The following is a 22177-nucleotide window of genomic DNA, read 5'->3' as shown; positions in this document are numbered from 1 at the left end:
CGTGGTAATGGTTATCTAGTTAAGTACATAATAGACCTCTGCTGTGGCAGGGTAAGTACATTTTATGTTGTACACTAAACAAAACATTTTTTAAAGTTTTATTTTGTATGTGTTCTTCAGCAGAACATACACTAGGCTTCACAGTAATTACTATAGGACCTACCAAATAACCTGAAAGAGCAACTGGTTAGTATGGACCTCCAACTAGCAAAGAGAACTCTGCACAAAGATCAAAGATTGTCTCTGGCCCTTTTTATTCATATGGTATTTATTAAACCAAAACTCTGTGTAGCTACAACTTATCATGTATATTAGTTTCCGTTCCATGTAGGTACGGTTACCATATACCAATAAGGAAAAATTCTTTGCATAGTCTGATGTGAAACTTAAAGCATAATCAGCAACTGAAAATAAATATGACTTAAAACAAAGACTATGGCTAAGATTTTTAAAAGTGATTCATGATTATTTGTGTGCCCCGCTTGAGATGCCTTAAAGGGGGTTGATTTGCAGAAAGTCCTGAGCACCCAACTTCTGCAAAGATGCCTCAACTTTTAAGATGTTTCTGCTCAGGCACCCAAAAACTGAGGCACCCCAAATTACAATGCTATTTTTGTAAATCTTGGTCTAGGGCCCACTTTGCCTTCTATTTTTGCTCCTGTTGAAGCCAGTCTCAGGAAACTAGGATCAGGATCAGGCCCTAAGAACTGAGTTTAAAGGCACGCTATGGATCGCGTCACATAACACATTTTTTCTAAATTTAAGATAGAAATGCCTTGTTCCATCTCTGTTCAGACAGCTAATGAGGGAGTGTCACTAGAAATACTGTCCTAACTAATGAAGAAACACAGTAATGATAGTTCACTTTTCTACCAAGTAATTATTGTCTGGTTCTGATTCAGAGACAGGCAAAGGAGTTGAAGGGAGAAAGTCTAGACTAGCTCTGTTTATTCAGGGCATGAAACTAAGTACAAGGTAATGGGTGGGGGCTGGTTGCTAGGTATCTCTGGGATGGGGAGAAGAAAGGCCACGTAGCGCAAGTAGCTCTCCACTGCAACATTGCTGTGAAGGACATAGTAAGAGGAGATCAGAGATCTGCTCAGTCCTACTGACTGATTAACCTTTGAAAGTTTCACTCTTCTTGCTGCACTGTATAAGTTATGGTGACTAGTTTGAGTAACGACAAATTCTCCATAAGTACAGGATAGATTAAACAAAAATAAACCTGTTTACATACATTTTATTTAGAAATAACAAATGAAATAGCAACCACTTTAATACATCGTATGTGCAAACTAATAAAGATTCCATTCAAACCTTTCTTTCTCCTGGGGCACCAACAATTTCTTCCCAAGAGTTTTGCTTGCTGGAAAGGGATGCAAAGAGGTTTAGCACCAGAAAGGAGAAGCTTCTAACTTCCACTCTCAGAAGGGAAATTGACTCTTTCAGTAAGGGATCCTATACTCTTTACACTGGCTATGGATGAGTTCCCCTCTAGCAGTAGTGACTTAAATAAGAAACACTAGAATGGCAGATATGACAGGTCCCTATAGGTCATTTGAATGAGCAGTGAATATCCTCAATCATAGTTTTATAGACACAAATGTCACACCAGGAAAACCAGATTGTACACATGCTCCTGATGATGAGCAAAACTTTTTACACAGACCAGGAACTTCTGCAAGTACTTCAGTCATATTTTGCTCCAGAACCACATCAGTGAAAAATTCTAGCTTCATAAAAGAAAGTGAAAAAGAGGGAGAAATGATTTCATGATCTGTGGCTGAACATTGTGAATGGGTTAAATGACACTCAATGTCAAGCTCGTCTGTAGTTTAAGTAATGAGGTGACAGAAACCTTATATCATAAGTGGAGATATGTAATAATGCTATGAATACAGTAGGAGTTCCCATGCAACAATCTAAGAATATTGAGATGTAACCATTTTATGAACCTTGTATATGATCCAGTCAGTGTGGGCAAGTTATTACATATTGGTATGAGTATATTGGTCTGCCTTAATGATGGATTCTTAGTAACATGAAATCTTTAAATCATGATTTGAGGACTTCAGTAACTCAGTCAGAGGTGATGAGTCTATTACAAGAATATGTGTGGGTGAGGTTCTGTGGCCTGCAATGTGTAGGAGGTCAAACTAGATGATCATCATGGTCCTTTTTGGCCTTTAAGTCTATGCGTTTATAACAGGGCTCTGTGAGAAGATAAAACAGGAAGGCAATACAATTGCTCCACAGATAAGCAACCCCCAACAAAACACTTGGGGTGACAATTACAAGACAATGATATCCTTCCAGGCTTCAGGCTGAAGTAACAGCAGTTTTGCCATGCTGGCAACTAGAGAACAAAAAGAAAGTATATAGTTTAAAAGAGCTTCTCAAGAAAAGATGAGGGGGTCAATTGTCAATGAGTTTTGTCCAGAAGTCAAGCTGACCGACATGCTCTATGAAGGAGTCTGAAGGAGTTCTGCCTTTCTAGATCCAGAAAACAGTAAGCCTTCAGGAAAAGCAGGCATTGCATACAGGGTGTTTTATTGTTTTTAAGATATGTTTTCTCTGAGATGCTCTTGTTTCAATAGATAGTACTTTCCTTGAAGGAGGAGACTGCCATCCAGAGCCCTGTCTGAGAATGGGGAAATTGTATGATTCTGCCCTGATCCAGGTGACAGCTCAAGGACTGAGACCTGGAAGGGTGTGCGCTCACCAGGAGGGGTAAGAGGTGCAGTTGGCACACTTCCTGTGTCACACCTATTGCCCGGGTTTGGTCTCAACACAACTAGGCTCTCTCTATGGATGACCGTATAAGAAAAGTGTTTGCAAATCCAGGGTTATTTACTGATCAGATCTACTACAAGAGCTATGCTCAAGAGCTCTCTGCTGATGTGCCAGACACAAAAAAAAATTCAGAGAACTGACCCAGGCCAAACTTACTTACAAATGCAAGAGGTTGTGCGGACACCACCATTAATCCTTTTGGGGAAACACCGACACCAGCCTTATTTCAAAGGTTTGAGCTGTGCTGCCATGGGAGATGGGAATGGCAGACAAGGAGTAACCTTTTCTTTTCTTCCCTCCTGCCCTCTCTAAACCCAGCAGATATGTTAGATCTACCTCAATAGAGTCCCTGGCACTGCTGCATGCCTCTGCTATCTCTTCTATAGCTTGCCTAGATCATGTCCTCTTCCCACTCTGGATGGGGAGGGACGGAGCAAACCCCATCTGTCAGATGTACAAATGTCATTGAGCCAACGCCACTGAGTTTCCCTGCCCTCCTGTAGGTATTCTCCAGAGATGATGTGATTGGCTAGGTTTGCACAGAGGGTAAATCAACTGTTTTTTCCAAGAATCATATGACCATCTTTAATTATGAATATTTAATTTCAGTCTCATGTAACAAAAAGATATTCCACAAAAGCAGGATTAGGGTGGTTTAACAGCACAAGCTTTTTTGATTCATTGCACAGCTCCATCTTACCCTGTAGCATCCAGAACACATTGTGTTCTCGCTCTTGCTTTTCCCCACCGCTTGTATCTTGGCTCCCTTGGCCATTGCAGTCTTATATTTACATAGCTGGCCCTGACAATGTAAGTCAGCTCTAGCTCTTATCACATGAACAAATGTAACATGCAGATCACACAGAACATCACTTATCCGATTTCCCTCCTCATTATTAAGCAGGTCATGTTTTGGCATTTGTCTGCTGCAGGATAATTAAAATGTGTTTCACATATTAAACATTTCTGCTTTGCCAAAGAAGAGTCTTTTAATTATTAATTTATTATTATTATTATTATTGTGAATAATTTCAGAACAGGAGAAAATACAAATAGGGGAAACTTTCAACGTGGCACAGAAAAAGATAGATTTAACACTCTCCAAACAGTAATAGGGGACCTGCAGGTTTAAAGCATAGGGATGCCAGTTTTGGTTGCATATATTCCTGGAGGTTTTATCACAACATAATCTTTAATTAAAGATTAATATTAAATTCCTAGAGATTCCAGGACAATCCTGGAGGGTTGGCAACCCTAAAGCTACTGGTCACCATGTTACATATGCCATGGGAGGCTGTTGTAGACCAGTGATTCTCAATCAGGGATGTAGAGCCTCCTCGGGGACCGCAAGCAGGTTTCAGGGGGTCTGCCAAGTATGCCAGCATAAGACTCTCTAGGGTCCAGGTCAGAAAAGCCGAAGCCCCACTGCACGGGGCTGAACCCTGGGGCCCCAAGCCCCACCACCTGGGGCTGAAGCCAAAGCCTGAGCAACTTTAGCTTCATGGGTCCCCCTGTGATGTGGAGCCCTGGGCAATTGCCCTGCTTGCTACCCCCTAACTCCATCCCTGGCTTTTATATGCAGAGAAACAGTTGTTATAGCACAGCTGGGCCATGGAATTTTTATAGCACGGGGGAGGCTCCGAAAGAAAAAGGTTGAGAACCTCTGTTGTAGACCACTCCTACAGAGCCCACCTCTCTAGCTTCAACTGGAGATCCTCAGACTTTGAGGGTCCATGGTTCAATCCCTGGTGCATAGGCTGAGGTAGCAGCCATCACTCAAGCGTTATGCTCTGCCCTGAAACAATGTCCCTTAATGACGGTTATGTATCACACGATGCAAACAGATAGAAACATAAAATACTCTTACTAGAATGTTGCAACATAACACTAAATTTCTGATGATTCAGAAACACAGAAGAACTCCCAAACAGGCTGCTGCCTGAACCAGAGAGGCACAATTCATCTCACCTTGCTTTAAGCTGGCTCTTTTCAAGCTGGCTCTGCTCCCATGTTTTGCTACTAGAGCCCTGTAGCCTAGGAGCAGAGACAGGGAAGAAGCACCCCCCTTCGCTTCCAACACCATCCTCAATACACCACAATGCTCAGATTATCAAAATGATAAGGCTGCTTCTTGTGCTATTGAGAAGGAATTTTAAAAGATACAGTCCACAAGATGTCACAATTATCTCCATGAGAGCTGAAATATATAAAACAACCACTTACGGTGTTTTTCCAGCCTTTTAGTGACTGAATGCTGCAGGGCCTGAATGCCCAGGAGTGCTGAACTGGGGGTAAGAGACAACTTTCCAGAGAAGAACCAGGCTGCAAGTCCTATACCTCTGGCTAGACACAAATTAGACGGATGCGGACTCTCAGCTGTCAGTCAAGTGATATGGTAGGTGTCAGCTTGAAAGGAGCTGGATGTAAATCTGCCTCATTTTTCAAAGGCTTTTAGGTGATTGATTACCTTTCTGTGTTAGAGACCTGATTGATTAACTTCTGGTCCAGGTTTTTTAATTCTCCTTGTTAATTATGCCTGGTGGGAGAAGGGAATTGATGCCCAGTCTTTGCCCCTAACTCAGATCCTCACATGACCAATCCCGGACATGAAAACAACTCCACTATGCAGACTGTCTGAATTAATGCTGATCAATAAGATCACCAACATCTGAGTGTGGGACAGAGAGAGAGAAAGCAGGAGTGAGAGAAATCTGTGTTGCTAACCCAAGTTATCCAAGTTCTCTGAAGCAATGGACTTGTATAAATTATCATCTCATATCAATAGACCCTTTACAGCAGGTCCTATCTTGTAACTCCTTGACTGTACTGCTGATACAAAATCAATGACATGCAGGGCCATACCTGCTAAGTGCAGCAGCACAAAAGATTTGCTGCCATGTATACCTAGAGCATTCATTTATCAGCAGTCAAGTGGTAAAATTATACTACAGTTTCCTAAAATGAGACTTCCTTTAAATTGTACCCCCAAACAGGCGGTGAGAGACCGTTTGCAGGGACTGAAATGCAGGAATTCTGTACTAGCCAAAGTGAGGCTCACAAAGAACCAAAGAGCACCTTACTGTTATCTCTGCTCACGGCAAATTGTTTAGTGGAATTTCTAGGGTGGGCAAACAGTGTGGGGAAAAATTGGAAGACATCTTATTCTCCATCCTATTCCTCATGGATCCCAATATCTTGATTGCTTTGCGACCATAGCTGCACATTGAGCCGTAGTTTTTCATTGAGCTGTCTAAAATGATGCCCAGGTCTTTAATAAGAGTGGCTTATTATGTTCCATTATGTTCCAACCCATTGGAGTTGCACAGGTGTCATTGACATAAAATACTGGCCTGCCAAATCTTTACTGTAGCTAATGATGCATGGGAAGTAAAGGACCCAACTTTGTCCTCAGAACCCAGTTTGAATTTGCTGATCTGGCAGCTAGAAAAAAAATCTTTCTATCTGTAGACGAGCACAATTGACAGACAAATCAATGGGCCAGATTCTGATTTCAGTTGCACCAACATAAATCTGGAGTAAATTTCACTGAAGATTAAGGAGATAGTGTAAATCTCCACTTGGTAAATGAGATCAGGATTTGGCCCAGAATGTTTAGGAGGAAGAATGGTATATTGCAGAACAAAGGGACAGTGTATATACTGGGCTATATATACACACTGTTTACCATCATCAGATAATCTGAGCCCCTGTCTCTTTCTCCATTTCCCCAAGTATCTGTTTGGAAAGTGACCCTTTCCCAGGAACGTTCTGAGATGAACAAGCTGTCAGCAATCTTATGAATTGTGTAAGCCAGCCACTTTTCCTGCGATAATCATTTTAAAAAGAAAAAGAGCACTACAACAGTAGGAAATCTTTCTAATTAAAGCCCCCAAATAGCCCTGAGGGGTCAAGCAGAAATGGAACTGTCATATGGCTGTGAAAAGCATTGAAATTTCAAGGGATTTCTATTTCACATGAAGGCCAGCCAGCTCAAATATGGGTTGGTAGGAAATAGCTGCAGAGAAAAATTCATTAGCATTAGAAGTTGGTGTGAAGTCTGTCCTTTGAAGAGTGAGTGGTTCATGTAAACCTCAATGTATTTGGGTTTTATCCTAGCTCCTAAAAAAGGATGTTTAGCCAAAATCTTCACATCTATGATGCTTGAATGTTGTTACTGGATTTTCTTTTATATACTTTCACCTCAGTTAATCTTGTCCACTGCTATTTGCAGTTTACATTATAATACATCTGTGACATTGCACTCCATATGTTTTATGGAAACATATTAATGATCTGGAGGATGGCCCTCAGCAAGTTTGCAGATGACACTAAACTGGGAGGAGTGGTAGATACGCTGGAGGGTAGGGATAGGATACAGAGGGACCTAGACAAATTAGAGGATTGGGCCAAAAGAAATCTGATGAGGTTCAGCAAAGACAAGTGCAGAATCCTGCACTTAGGATGGAAGAATCTCATGCACTGCTACAGACTAGGGACCGAATGGCTAGGCAGCAATTCTGCAGAAAAGGACCTCGGGGTTACAGTGGACGAGAAGCTGGGTATGAGTCAACAGTGTGCCCTTGATGCCAAGAAGGCTAATGGCATTTTGGGCTGTATAAGTAGGGGCATTGCCAGCAGATCGAGGGACATGATCATTCCCCTCTATTCGACATTGGCGAGGCCTCATCTGGAGTACTGTGTCCAATTTTGGGCCCCACACTACAAGAAGGATGTGGAAAAATTGGAAAGAGTCCAGCGGAGGGCAACAAAAATGATTAGGGGACTGGAACACATGACTTATGAGGAGAGGCTGAGGGAACTGGGATTGTGGTTTAGAATCTTGATGGCTCCCATTGGCTAGGACAATTGGTTGTAGATGGTTTATTTACCTGCAAGCCTTCCTGTGTACATGTGGGCCAGCCTGTGGGTAATAAAGAATGAGGTCTCACAGGACATGTGACCATGTCACATGATACTGGAATCCATCTTAAATCTGGTACTTTTCCATTTAGAAAGAGGGGTGGGGACACAGAGAGACAAAAGATTCCCACCTTGTGCCAAAGCTATAAAAGGGAGTGGAACAAAGGGGGTGGCCAGTCATGAGAACACCCCTGCTTTCCATCTAAGATGTCTGCTGTAACTAACAAGGACTGTACCAGGGGAAAGGATTGCACCCAGACTAGGAAGGAGTCTAGACTGTGAAAGAAGCTTATTGGAACATTTCTGAGGGTGAGATTTTACCTGCAATCAATCAGTTTCTTAATGTATTAGGCTTAGGCTTGCGTGTTTTTGCTTTATTTTGCTTGGTGACTTATTTTGTTCTGTCTGTTATCACTTGAAACCACTTAAATCCTACTTTTTCTACTTAATAAAATCACTTTTGTTTATTAAGTATCAGAGGGGTAGCCGTGTTAGTCTGGATCTGTAAAAGCGGCAAAGAGTCCTGTGGCACCTTATAGACTAACAGATTATTGGAGTATAAGATTTCATGGGTGAATACCCACTTTGTTGGATGCATCCGACGAAGTGGATATTCACCCACGAAAGCTTAGACGTATTGGAGCATGTTAGTCTATAAGGTGCCACAGGACTCTTTGCCGCTTTTGGTTCTTATTAAACCCAGAGTAAGTGATTAATACCTGTGGGAGCAAACAGCTGTGCATATCTCTCTATCAGAGGGCAAACAATTTATGAGTTTACCCTGTATAAGCTTTATACAGAGTAAAACGGATTTAGTTGGGGTTTGAATCCCATTGGGAGCTGGGTGTCTGGGTGCTGGAGCTAGGTGCCCTGCCGAGCTGTTTTCACTTAAAGCCTGCAGCTTTGGGGGTGTGGATCAGACCTGGGTCTGTGTTGCAGCAGGCTAGAATGTCTGGCTCAACAAGGCAGGGTTCTGGAAGTCCCAAGCTGGCAGGGAAAATGGGCTGAGAGGTAATTCCAGCACGTCAGGTGACAGTCCCAAGGGGGTCTCTGTGACCAAACCCCTCACAACGTCATCCATTTTTAGCATCTGATCCTTCTTCAGTTGAAGCCAATGGGACTTTTGCTATGGATTGCAATTGGAACAGGTAGAGGGCCTGGTAGATAGCATAAGCTTTTGAAAAATTATCAAAATATTTGGGAAGATGTAAGCAAGATGTTTTTCTATTCCCCTTTTGAACCAGGTCAAAGACCCAACACAATTAAAGAGCATTTCTAAAAAGTACCATTCAGATCACAGCTTTGGCTGCTGTTTTTCTATAACAAGTCATCATTTAGACTAGATCAACATTCACTTTTGTCAGGTCAATTTCCTTAAGCTTCTTTTTCTGAATATGTATAACTGCTAAGCTAAGCATGGCCCACACATTTTAATACAATATTGGCTATTTGCATTTAGAGGCCTTTCCAGAAAAATCTTGGGGAAAAAGCTCAAAAGTATAAGTTCTCTAATGCATTTATAAAACCTGCTGCTATTTCCTGAATCTCCCTGTACTACTTGTCCTTAATGATAGCCAGTAACTCTAGGACCATACATACTTCTCTGTTAATGTGTAATTATGTTACTCATGCTAATCCATAAGGGGGATCAGACTTCATTAACTCTAATCTATTTTATGCAGAAGTTAAAGCAAAGTGATTTACAAGTTTGAATAAAGCTCAGGTTTTTAAATATAGGTTAACAACTTCTTTAAAATAAACCATTTGGGGCCCATTTCTGCTCCTCCCAAAGTCAATGGCAAAAACACTCCCATGCACTTCAATGCATGCAGAATTTGGCCCTGTATTTCTATTGCATAGATCAGACATATAGATGACTGCTGAATCAGAGCCATCTAACAAAATAAGAAAGTATAATAAACTTCCTTAATCGTAATTACCACTTTCTTATCTTCTGGATACAACCTATAAAAACAATCAAAACTAAAGATATAAAAACATTAACATTTTATTGCATTAATGCCTATAAGACCCTACATGCAATCAGTCCCTCTCAGAGGTCCAGAGAGGCTCGGGCCACTTCCAGCTTTTGAGGCCCCTAGCCATAATAAAAATAAAAAACAACACATGAAAACGAAATAAGGCACCAAAAAAGAGCGAGACATAATTTGAATATTTTTTTATTTAACAAATGCTTTTCTAGCCTTTTTCTGTGCAAAAAAATTAAGGCTTTTACCAAATCACATCTCTTATTTGCTTAAATTTGTAGCTCTAAGCTGAGAGTGTGTGTCACACTTTGGTCCGATAGGGATGCACATAAAAACAAGTTGCAAAACTTATCAAATGCCAAAAAATTAACATGTGTCTGAATTTGAGGCCCACTTTGAGCTTGAGACCCAGGCCAAATGGCCCTCCTGGGCCCCCTCTGATTGGCCCTGCATTCAATACACTGCCACACTGACCAACAAAATTGACAGGAATCCTTTAAAATGCCTCCTCTCCCACATTTTGTGGGAGCAGAAAATTATTTTGGATAGCTACAGTAGGAATAGGGAAATAGGCTGAGAATCAGATTCAGCCAGTATTATTATTGGGTTTCCTCTTCTTCAGATGATATTTTAGATTTGGAGATGAGAAATGAAATTTTAAACCTATTTGCTTCAGTAAACTAGGGGAAATTTAGTTGCATGGTGGTTTCTGCTTGACTCACCTGAATTGCTGGTTCAAAGGGTTTTCATTGTAATAGAATTTGACAACAAACTGAACCGCAAGGAAAGCCTATAACCAGGTTATAATTGCCCAGAACCTCTACTGAAAATTGTCTAAGAAAACCTTTAATAGCACCCAAGTGTCTGAGAAGAGTGAAGAAAGTGCTCTCATGATGGGACCGCTACTATGCACATGACCTTGTCAGTTGGGCCTTCTCACCCAATCTTGAAGTGAGCCATTGAAGAGGCCCTAGGTACGAATTTGATCCTTACTAATAAATAATAAGAATACATTGCAGATCTATAGTGCTACCATCTCAAAGTGCTTCACAAATGTTCATGACTTTAGCCTCACAACACCCCTGTGAAATGTTTTACAGGTGAAGAAACTGAAGCACAGAGAGGTTAAGCGCTTGGTCCTGCAAGGAGCTGAGCACTCAGGCCCCAGTCCAGAAAAATACTCTAGCACATGATCAGTCCCATTGGGACTTCAGAAGGACTACGCCTGTGCTCAAAGTTAAGCATGTACTTAAGTGCTTTGCTGGATCAGGGTGACAATGTCTTTGCAGCCTTGAGCCCTCATAAGAACGGCCATACGGGGTCAGACCAAAGGCCCTTTCAGCCCAGTATCCTGTCTACTGACAGTGGCCAATGCCAGGTGCCCCAGAGGGAATGAACTTAACAGGTAATGATCATGTGATCTCTCTCCTGCCATCCATCTCCACCCTCTGACAAACAGAGGCTAGGGACACCATTCCTTACCCATCCTGGCTAATAGCCATTAATGGACTTAACCTCCATGAATTTATCCAGTTCTCTTTTAAACCTATTATAGTCCTAGACTTCACAACCACCTCAGGCAATGAGTTCCACAGGTTGACTGTGAGCTGTGTAAAGAAGAACTTCCTTTTATTTGTTTTAAACCTGCTGCCCATTAATTTCATTTGGTGGCCCCTAGTTCTTATATTATGGGAACAAGTAAATAACTTTTCCTTATTCACTTTCTCCACACTACTCATGATTTTATATACCTCTATCATATCCCCCCTTAGTCTCCTCTTTTCCAAGCTGAAAAGTCTTAGCCTCTTTAATCTCTCCTCATATGGGACCCGTTCCAAACCCCTAATCATTTTGGTTGTCCTTTTCTGAATCTTTTCAAATACCAGTATATCTTTTTTGAGATGAGGGGACCACATCCGTACTCAGTATTCAAGATGTGGACGTACCATGGATTTATATAAGGGCAATAAGATATTCTCTGTCTTATTCTCTGTCCTTTTTTAATGATTCCTAACATCCTGTTTGCTTTTTTGAATGCCGCTGCACACTGCGTGGACATCTTCAGAGAACTATCCATGATGACTACAAGATCTCTTTCCTGATTAGTTGTAGCTAAATTAGCCCCCATCATATTGTATGTACACTTGGGGTTATTTTTTCCAAGGTCATTACTTTACATTTATCCACATTAAATTTCATGTGCCAGTTTGTTGCCCAGTCACTTAGTTTTGTGAGATCTTTTTGAAGTTCTTCACAGTCTGCTTTGGTCTTAACGATCTTGAGCAGTTTAGTATCATCTGCAAACTTTGCCACCTCACTGTTTACCCCTTTCTCCAGATCATTTATGAATAAGTTGAATAGGACTGGTCATAGGACTGACCCTTGGGGAGCACCACTAGTTACCCCTCTCCATTCTGAAAATTTACCATTTATTCCTACCCTTTGTTCCCTGTCTTTTAACCAGTTCTCAGTCCATGAAAGGATCTTCCCTCTTATCCCATGACATGACAACTTAATGTACGTAAAAGCCTTGTCAAAGGCTTTCTGGAAATCTAAGTACACTATGTCCATTGGATCCCCCTTGTCCACATGTTTGTTGACCCCTTCAAAGAACTCTAATACATAAGTCCTCAAAGGCAACAATGGAAACGGCCCAAGCTGATCAGAGAAAACAAAGGGAAACCATAGTCACATACTCAGAAAGACCATGATGGTAATGGGATTCTTTTAAGAGTTATTTGCTACTTGTAATTCCATCCATCCTATTCATCACATGAACCAAAGAGATTGCTTACTGTATCTATTTTGCTTTTCTTTTAATGTTCTCTGTTGCCTGATCTTGCCTTATACAAACTGTAACTATATAATAAATGCTATAAAGAAAGAACCTTTGGTCTGTGTCATGTTTAAGGAGCACCCTTGGAGACATTATAACCTTTAGAGAATGCGTGCCTTACGGACAGATATGCCTAGCCCGGTTATTTGGGTACACAGCAGAGTGTTGGAAATATGGTCTCAGGGCATGGTGAAGCTCATTGTATTTCAAAACTTACTGGGGAGACCAGACAGAGGGGAACAGTGCAAGTGCCCATAAATGGAGCCATGCAATTCATATAGAATAGTGCTGTTTAGACATATCAAAACATCTGCTAGATATATGTGTGTGAGAGGGACAACGACACTTGACTTTTTTTACTAATGATTGACACTTGTCAATTTATTAGAAGAATAGCCACATAATCCCACTATTTATCCTTCAGTGAAGAAGTTGGTTTATCCATGGAAATAAACTCCCAATTACAAATAAAATCTTCAAACCACTCATGTAAATACATACTTTTAGGAGAATTAAGTTCATTTTTCCATTCAGCAAGGAATACATTCATTTGAACTGTCTGCTGCTAACACAAAGACAACTGGAGGCATTTTAAAACAAAAATAATTCATATTTAGCATGCATAAGACCCTGCTGATGTAGTGCATGCATCCTTGCCATTTGGAAAGCAAATAAATAGGAGAAACCTCAGCCCAGGGGTAAATAGCAAGGACCTCTCACCCTCCAGTACACAAAAGCAAAGAAAATCATTATTACACTGCCTGAATGTTTTTCAGTTCAAGCACCTACGCTTTGTAGTTCCAGGAAGACTTCAGTACAATACTGATTATAAGAGATATAATAAACTTCTTCAAAGACCATTTTCAGCAGAGACTTGAAAAAAAGAAAAATCCACAAAGAGCAGTGGAGTGAAATAAGGAACAGCAATCACTTATATTTTTTCTTGTGATGTAAGGAAGCCAGAGAAAATTACCGCTATCCTGGCCTCATGCTTTCAAGCCACTTCCACTAATTTAATAGTATGGAGCTGGACGGTAACTGAAAGCCACAGGCTGCACTGGAGGCAGGTGCAGAGGGCTGCCCTAGTGCTGAGGGAGCTTGGTGGAAGAATTCTGGGGATCTCAGATCAGAGGTGCCAATTTCCTGGTTTTCCCATGGGTGCTAAGCCCCGCTCTGCCACAGTCCCTGTCCCCATTCCACCCCTTCCCCCAAGACCCCATCCCCTCCCTGCCTCTTCCTGCTCCCTGCCTCTTCCCACCCCATTCTGCTCTCTTCCCTGAGCCCATCCAGCCCTTGCTTCACCTCTTACTGCCCCTGCTCCTCCCAGCGCCTCCTGTACACTGCGAACAGCTGATCATCAGTGGGCAGGAGGTGCTGGGGGGAGGGGGAGGAGCTGATTGGCAAGGCACTGGGGTGGAGGAGAGAAGCTGATCGGTGGGGCCCACCAGTGGGTGGGAGGGGGAGGAGCTGAACAGCAGGGCCACCGGTGGCTGCTCAGCACCCACTATTTTTTCCCTGTGGGTGTTCCAGCCCCTGAGCACCCACAGCGTCGGTGCTTATGTTTCAGACATCATTCCTTCTGGGGATTCCTGGGGAGTACCAAGTGCTCTCCTCTGTGCTTGGCCAGGTTCAGCTGGGGCAGAACCAGGGGCTCACTGACTAGCTCTCTCTCTTCTGGGGAGGCTAACAATGCTGGGAGCCATTGCCACGCACAGTTCCTGTGCTTGCCAGTTATTCTGTGGCTGGTTCCTGCAGAGGGGCACAGTGGAAGAAGGCTCCTTACGCCTTCTCTTCTCTACAGGCTACATTCGATGCATCGGATACTGCAGCATGCCCAGTGGTCACCTCACTCACCATGCACACGACTCCATGGCTACAGTCATCAGGAATACTGGAGGAGGTCCAGAGAACAAGTGAGGACCTCCAATTCTAAGGTTGTGACCTATTTAATGTAAGACCCAATGAAATCGTGCACTCTCTGAAAGGTTCAGGAGCCACTGTTTGTTATTTGGGAATCTATAGGCCAGCCCCTAAGAGAAATCAGACCAGTCACAAAGCCACTGTAGACAAAGACCCTCCACATATGACTATAACCCACAATTTTTTTCCCCAAGGTTCCCAGCTACTCTGGGGTTCTATACCACCTGGATTCTGTCCTGGTGAAGGAAATGAGGGATGGTTGGGCCTACTCTGCCCTACATGGCCGTTGTGAGAGGCGCAAGGCATCCAGGGTGCAGACGTGGTCCAGTTGTTTCTATTGGCCAAAAGATTTTGATCTTGTACTCATGGGGTGCATGCACACCAAGAGTGGAATTCAGGTGGACACCACATCTCAGTTACTGGAAGGTATGTGACCATTCTTTTTTATTGGGAAACTTCAGCATTTTCCCCCCCGTTGCTCCTTTCTAAATTTCTCACAGAAAATACTTTCCCCCCCAATAATAACATATAGTGAAATCTTCAGTAATGGGGAAAACAATACTCCTTATACTGGATTTACTCCAGGTTTTTGCACCATTACTGTTATATGCTGTAGCAATTTTTTAAGTGTCAGCACAGAGTCCAAAGGAGAGCTGAGGCTAAACAATTAGCCTCACTTCAGAGCAGGCCACTGGAGTTTACTACACGCTTTGTGTGCTCTTGACATAAAACAAACTATTACAGCTAATGAAATGCAATCCTTCTGCTGGTTGGAGTTGGCAGCAACAAAGGCCAGGTTCAATATCTAGGGTTTCTTTTCAACAATACAACACAGAACCAGCTTGAGCCCCTACCCAGTAATCTGGGACAATTACACATCACCCCCTGGGTGCCTCTGAAAGGCAATACTTCCCCTCTCACAAGCACAGAGTCTGAGTGTAGAAAATAAACTTTTAATGAAAGGAGGGAAGTCACCCTTCGTTAATTTGGGAAAATGCCGTAAGCAGGATTCATAAACATAAAGCCATGAGCAAAAGACCCACCCCAGAGTACGTTGGGCAGTGTCATTTTGCCTCAGGGTTTTGATGTCCATCAACCAAAAGTTCCTTTAACATGCCCTTCCCTTCTCCCTCCACCGCACCCCATTCACAGCTGTTGTCCTTGGTCAGTGAAGACCCAGAGTTCAGAGGTGCATCTGCATGAGTTCACCTCCCACCCTGCAGGGGGTGGGGGCACTTTGCTCACTCTGATGTCCAAGTGCTTCCTCTGGCATCAGTTGCCCTGCCAGCTGCTCGCTGGCTCGAGATCAGTGACCTAGAGATAAAAGCACATTATGTCATTTTCAGGTCCCTGAGTCATCCACTTCCAAATACTTCTAATACGGCCATTTAAAAATCTATAATAGGGTGCAATGAAAGATGGCCTGGGGCTCTATAGACAAATCAGTTATACAAATCATAAAGCATTCTATTTAGCATCTGCAGCTCCAGCACTCCATTCCAATAACTAGAATGAACCTCGCAAATTCAAAGCATAGTTAGGAGAAGGTTTTCTTACATTTACTGCTTCACACTGTTTCATTAATCATTGTAGCTGATGTTTTGACCAATCCAACCGTCATCAGGGCTTGATACTGAATTACTATTTAAATAGAAAATTTCAGGTCCAGCACCTGATCTCCCTTTAGCATCACTAGAATGGGATTCCTCGCATAATGCACCAAATCCAGGATTTATGTTATGCATTGATTTTTATTTTGCATTGGAATATTGATGATGAAAATCAATCCTAGGTTCACAGCATCTGCAGAAGGGATCCTAGCGCTGCTGATGAGAGATGAGGTGTTGGAGAAGGCTTATTTTTTTAAAGAGCTATTCAAAGCTGCAGCTATAATGAGAAATAAAATATGCTATAGCATCATTTCGAACACTGACTAAAACTGTGTCTGATTTGTCCATTTACACCATAGGATGCTCTCTTTATTTGCATACAACCAGCAGCAATTCCAAGTGTGACTTTGTATAACATTTTCACATCAAGATACTGACTTAATGATTGAGGGTAGCACTGGGGAAAAAGCATCATAAGACATTAGAAGCTTGTACATCACACTAATTTAATACAATATAGGGCAAATCAATTGTGACGGAATGAACTTCAAATAATAATCTGATTACACAGGAACAAAAACAAGAAGCATCCAGGTAATTTTACAATGTGGAAGGCAGACAAATTAGATTTAAATTTAATCTTAACTAGACAATCATTTCTGCATCCAGGACTCACGTTCACAAGGATTATTGATCAAAATATATCTAAACACAAGCACAGTAGGAATGAACAACAGAAAGACTCTGCCCTCTGATGCACGAGCATTGCTGCCATTCATTTCAGAAGGACCTGCAACAATTATCTGAAGACCAAATCTGTCACAAATCATTTTATTATAGCACTGCCAGAGTTAAGAATCAATATTTTCATTATAATCCTCCTTTCTTTTTCCTTTTAGGAGTTTATGATGCAATTTTTGCAGGATCAGGGATCAATCATGCAGATGCTTAAGCATGTGCATACCTCTAAGCATGTGATCAGTCCCATTGACTTATCTGGGACTAGTCAGATGTTTAAAGTTAAGCATGTGCTTAAACATTTGCAAAATCAGGGTCCAGGACATCATGACAAACTAAAGGTTGAAGAAAGTGTATTATTTAAAAAGTCTTTTCTAGAAAGACTCCAAAGATCACTAGAGTGTTTAGTGTATTGGAGATCAAACAGTATTTACAATATATTTGCAGTGTGTATTTTCCATAAAGAGTTTTACTAACCATTTTGCTAAATGCATGCTATTGTGTATACATATTGACACAATTCATTCTAACATCTTCTTCAGCAATTTTACACTGAATGATATAAGCACACAAACCCAGTTAATTCATTGCCTATTATGAATTCTGAATACTGATTTCAGTGCTATTAGTAAAAAGCATTCAGAGTAAACACTGACTCTGAAGAAACCAGAAGTGAATGTTAATAAAAATAATTCACAGGATTCAACAAAATGCAAATGAGGTGATTGACATGATGTCAAAATCATGGGCTCCCCAGGGCGTATCAATGGAGTATTTGTATTTTGTTTTATTTGTGGGAAAAAAATTAAACTCAGGGTCTGATTATATTAAACTCAAACTTTTGTCTGAAATTCTTTCCCTAATTTGACCCGCTGTAGTCTATTGCAGCTGTATTGGATAATTAGCCCTATTGTAGGTATAGCAGGGGTCCCTAGACATAAGACTAATTGTACAACTCTCCTGCAATATAATGCATTGGGTCAAATTAAGGACAAATGTTGTTTATCTGCACAGTGTAACATTATATACCCTGGGTGTCCTCTTGAACTGTGCACCTTGAAGGTAATTTCATTGTACACTAAGAGACAATGGGGATGCCTTTACAGAAGAGGTAAACAAAATCATCAAGCTAACAAGGGGAGGAGATAACTCAGCATCACAGCAGGAGGAGGAGATTGCAGCAACAGATCCATTTGCATTTTAGCAAACACCAGCATAGAACTTCCTTCACCAGGTCTCCTTCCTCACAGCTTGAATGCAGTTCACCCTGGCCTTCGGAAGAATCCATTTTAAAGGTTCACTGGACTATAGAAGAGAGGAGCAAAGAACCCCCCCAGAGATCTTTCACCTAAGAACACAAAGGGGTGGTCAGCCATCTTGCTGGAAGGTAGTGTGGTAAAAAAATCTTACCTTGGACCAAGACTGTAGTTTTGTTAAGTCTTAGCCTCTAGAATGTGTTTTTCGCTTTTATTTGCATGTAACCATTTCTAACTCTATCCTTCATACTTGAACCCACCTAAAATCCTATCTCCTTTTGTTAGTAAAACAAGTGTATTTTTAATCTAAACCAACCCAGGCTGTGTTTGAATTAAAGTGTTAGTTAACTCCAGTTAAAGTGATAAGCTGTGTAGTTTGTAATTTTGATTTTGTCCTGCATACATACACCATGCAATAATATTAATGATCAGTATGGTATTAGCTTTCTATTGACACCTTACTTGGCACTTTTTAGATACAGGTTATGACAGTAGTGAGTTGGGGAATGTTGAATGGTCAGGCCAGCTGAAACTCACTATCAGATACCAGTGACCCCCTTGCCTTCTTGCATGGGGATGGTGTTCCCCATTCACCCCTTTTGGTTACAGACCCCGGCAGCACTAGTGCGGAGCAATCTTTTCACTTAGGAAAGTGAAAAGACTGATGGCTTGTGGTCCTTGTGCAAAGGTGGAATGGATTTGGAGGGAAGGTTCCCCTCCTTCTCTTTCACACTCATACAGGACCAGACACAAGCGTGCGCTGTGTGTTTTGTAATAAACAGTGAGTGAAGTGGAGTGAGTTAGACCCAGACTGAGAGAAACACTTAAGCATGTGCTTATTTTTAAGCAGAAGATCATTCCCTTTGAACTATACAGGACTATTCATGTGCTTAAAGTTAAATATTAAATTCTTTGTTGGCCTGGACCTTAAAGAGGGGGCTGAAGCCTTAATTTCTTGCTTTTATGGGTTTACTTAGATCACAAGAATGATCTGAATACAGACGTTGCTTTTCGTGTGTGTCAAGAGAAGGATAAAATATCCATTATATGCACTAGTAACAAATAAACCAACCAAAAGAATTCTACATTTGAAAAGTGGCTGTACTATTTCTACTGGAAGTCAAAAATAGCTGATCAGCTTGAAGAATTTAAAAGTGTTTGTTCCTTCAAAACTGTTTAAAACACACAGAGAAAATATACTATTGTCTTGCTGAGCTTGAGTTATAAACTCAAGACTCAGATGAAGCTTTACCACTTGACAAAAATGTGGCAATAGTTGAATCTGGCCCTTTAGAAGCCATTTTCAAAATTCAGGTCCTGCTCTGGGTTTGGATGTTGAACATCCACAAAATTTCTCTGTATTCAGATTATAATTAGGACACATTTCTCAAACCATTCTAGATTTTGGTTGAGTCTTTCCTGCATTTTTACACAGATCTCAGACACTTTCCCTGAATAGCCTGCTTGACACTATATTTCCTGGGCTTTGCTTTTAGCCAAGCTTCTTCTTAAATTTTTCTTCTTAGCATCATTTATAGGGCAGGGATTTCCTGCTGGGCCTTTATTATTGGTGTCCCATATGAAATGAGTTGATGACCCCAGTTCAGTTGTTAGTGACCAGCTGTCCACATCACCAATCCACCTGCATAATTGGCACTAATTGGCATCAGAGTAAAAGAGTCAGCACAGAGGTGTTTAGTAAGATGAAGCCCTGAAACATAAATCCTGGTATCAGAGGCCCAGTAGGAGACCTAAGGCCCAAGCTAAAGTAATGGTCAAGATTTTGCTAACATAAAGCAAAGTTAAGCTGCGAGCCAGAGGCAGGCCCTGCTCACAGAAGCTGGCAAGGAAAAGGCTGATGTTGCATAAACATATGCTGTTGCACAAACATATATCTAAAGCGTATTGGATACCAGAACTGTATACAAATGGTACAAGAACATTCTTATACCGTCCACATAGATAACAAGGACAGGGTCAAGAGGCTAGTATGACGGATAGAGTTGTTTTGTTCAAACCAACACGTACAAGGTGAGAGGCAGCGCCTCGCTACGTAGAAGGGTGGTGCATAGTTACGTAAAGGGGTTGCACCTCAATACGTCAGGAGCGTTATGTAACTTGTTTGTACCTGTGTATAAGAACGCATCCCTGGCGTGGTGTCTTTGGCCGGCCTAGGGGGCAGTGGAAAGTCCTGCCACTGACTGAACTGAGTCCATTGCCAGGGGAGCACAAATTCATTGTATGCCCTGTAGAGTCTATAGGGAACTATCACTGTGCTTCGTTTGAGCAATAAACCTGGCCGACGTGCCTTTGTACCTTACTAGAGTCTGTGGTCATTGGGGGTTCTCTCAGGGTCTGCTGTGTTAGCTATCTGCGCAGAGCTGGGACAGCACACAGAGGAAACACACACGCAGCCGACTGTTATCACCGAACACGAGCAGAGCACCACACTGGTAGCGTCTGACAACAAGGTGAATGGCTAAATAGGATTGGAATTATCCTCTCATCTCTGGAGGCATTCTCTGCAGAACAGAACTAAGACATGTTGGCAGGGTACAACGTGAGGCAGCTTCTACTGCTATTAAATATGCCATATTTCTTCAGTGACTACACAGAGTATTTCAGTCTCCAGGGCTGTCAAGCCAGCTCGTTTTGCGTCACCTCTCCCCACTAGAGCAAAATAGGATCCTTCCTACTGTGCTGTAAAGGATTAAGCTTTTGTAGGCTGTTTAAAAGTCACCATAATATCCTGAAGGTCACAATGCCACATGTCCTGTTTGCTCCCACAGACTCTCTGCCACACAAAGACAGGAACCAGTTGCAACAAGCAAGACTGAATATACAACCAGGCTATATGATAGCAACATCAGTGCCATGTTTCCAAGTTATTTCTTGTTAGTTCAACATGTTTTGCTAAAACCTGCCTCACTGAAATACTACCTCCCACCAGAACTAATCTCAGTTTAAAATAGAATTCATTAGCAATTTTGGCTCTAGTTTTTATCAAGAATTCCTCTAGCATTACATTCTGCACTGCAGAGAAAGGTAGTTATGTCCATTGCCTCATATTCTAATGAAAGGGCATCCTAACTGAGATTTCCATATGGGTGGTTTGCTATAAACTCCTCATTCACTTGGTTCATCTATTGCAGCGTTGGTCTGACAGGTGTTGACATTTTTGAGGGCTCACTTATCCCAATAGAATTTGGAAAAGGTTGAACACTTATTACAGACTCTGAACACTTTGGTCAATATCTTGTGGGCATGGTGAGCAGAAATGGGTATTAATGAACTTTCATTGACCTGTTTTTTTTCACTAAATCCTTTAGCAGAGGAAAATCTTATTTATTTCCCAGCCTCCAAGACAGGGAGCTCCTCAAATGGAAAGACATAAAATGTTACTAAACTGGAACATATTTCTAGTGGCAGGGTTATCTATGACCCTTTTCAGGATACATTTGGGACTGTTGCTCAACATGTCTGAGTCCTAGGAGAATCATCATCCTATCAGAGATTGAAACCCTATTCCATTTAATAGTAAGTTATTCCCCCAACCCACCACCTCTAGAAGGAAACTATGTCTTCTGAAGACAAGCGAGAACAGAGCTGGTAATATGGAGCTGTAGTTTGAGGGGTTGCACATCACATCCCTTTGCCTGTGCACCAATTCACTGACTGTAGACTGGGACCAGGAGCAATAGCAATAACACGTTTTTTTTTAATAGGAAAAAGATGGAAACGGTTAAAGCAGTAGTAGTCTCATGAGGAGGGAAAGGAGTACTGGGAACCCGTTTGTGGGCCTAGGAATGATGGGAGCTGTACTGGAATGGTGAGGATTGAATGAGGCATGGCACCCTTCCTTCTAGGGCAATTCTTGTGCTTCCCCTAAAAAAGCAAAAGTAGCATTGAATGAGAAAGGGGGATTGGCACAGATTCAGATTAGTCTGATGCTTCCTAGAAGTGTTTGGCATACCTTTACTCCCTACTGGGAAATACTAGATTCAAATAGATACAATACAGGCTTATCAAAAGATGCCACTTTATACTCTGACTCACATGTAGAAGATTAACTACGACTGCAGAATGCAGACTTGTTTCATACAGTGAGCTAAATTC

The sequence above is a fragment of the Eretmochelys imbricata genome, chromosome 2 (assembly GCF_965152235.1).
Source record: "Eretmochelys imbricata isolate rEreImb1 chromosome 2, rEreImb1.hap1, whole genome shotgun sequence".
NCBI lineage: Eukaryota > Metazoa > Chordata > Testudines > Cheloniidae > Eretmochelys > Eretmochelys imbricata.
Note: the sequence above shows the minus strand (reverse complement) of the source record.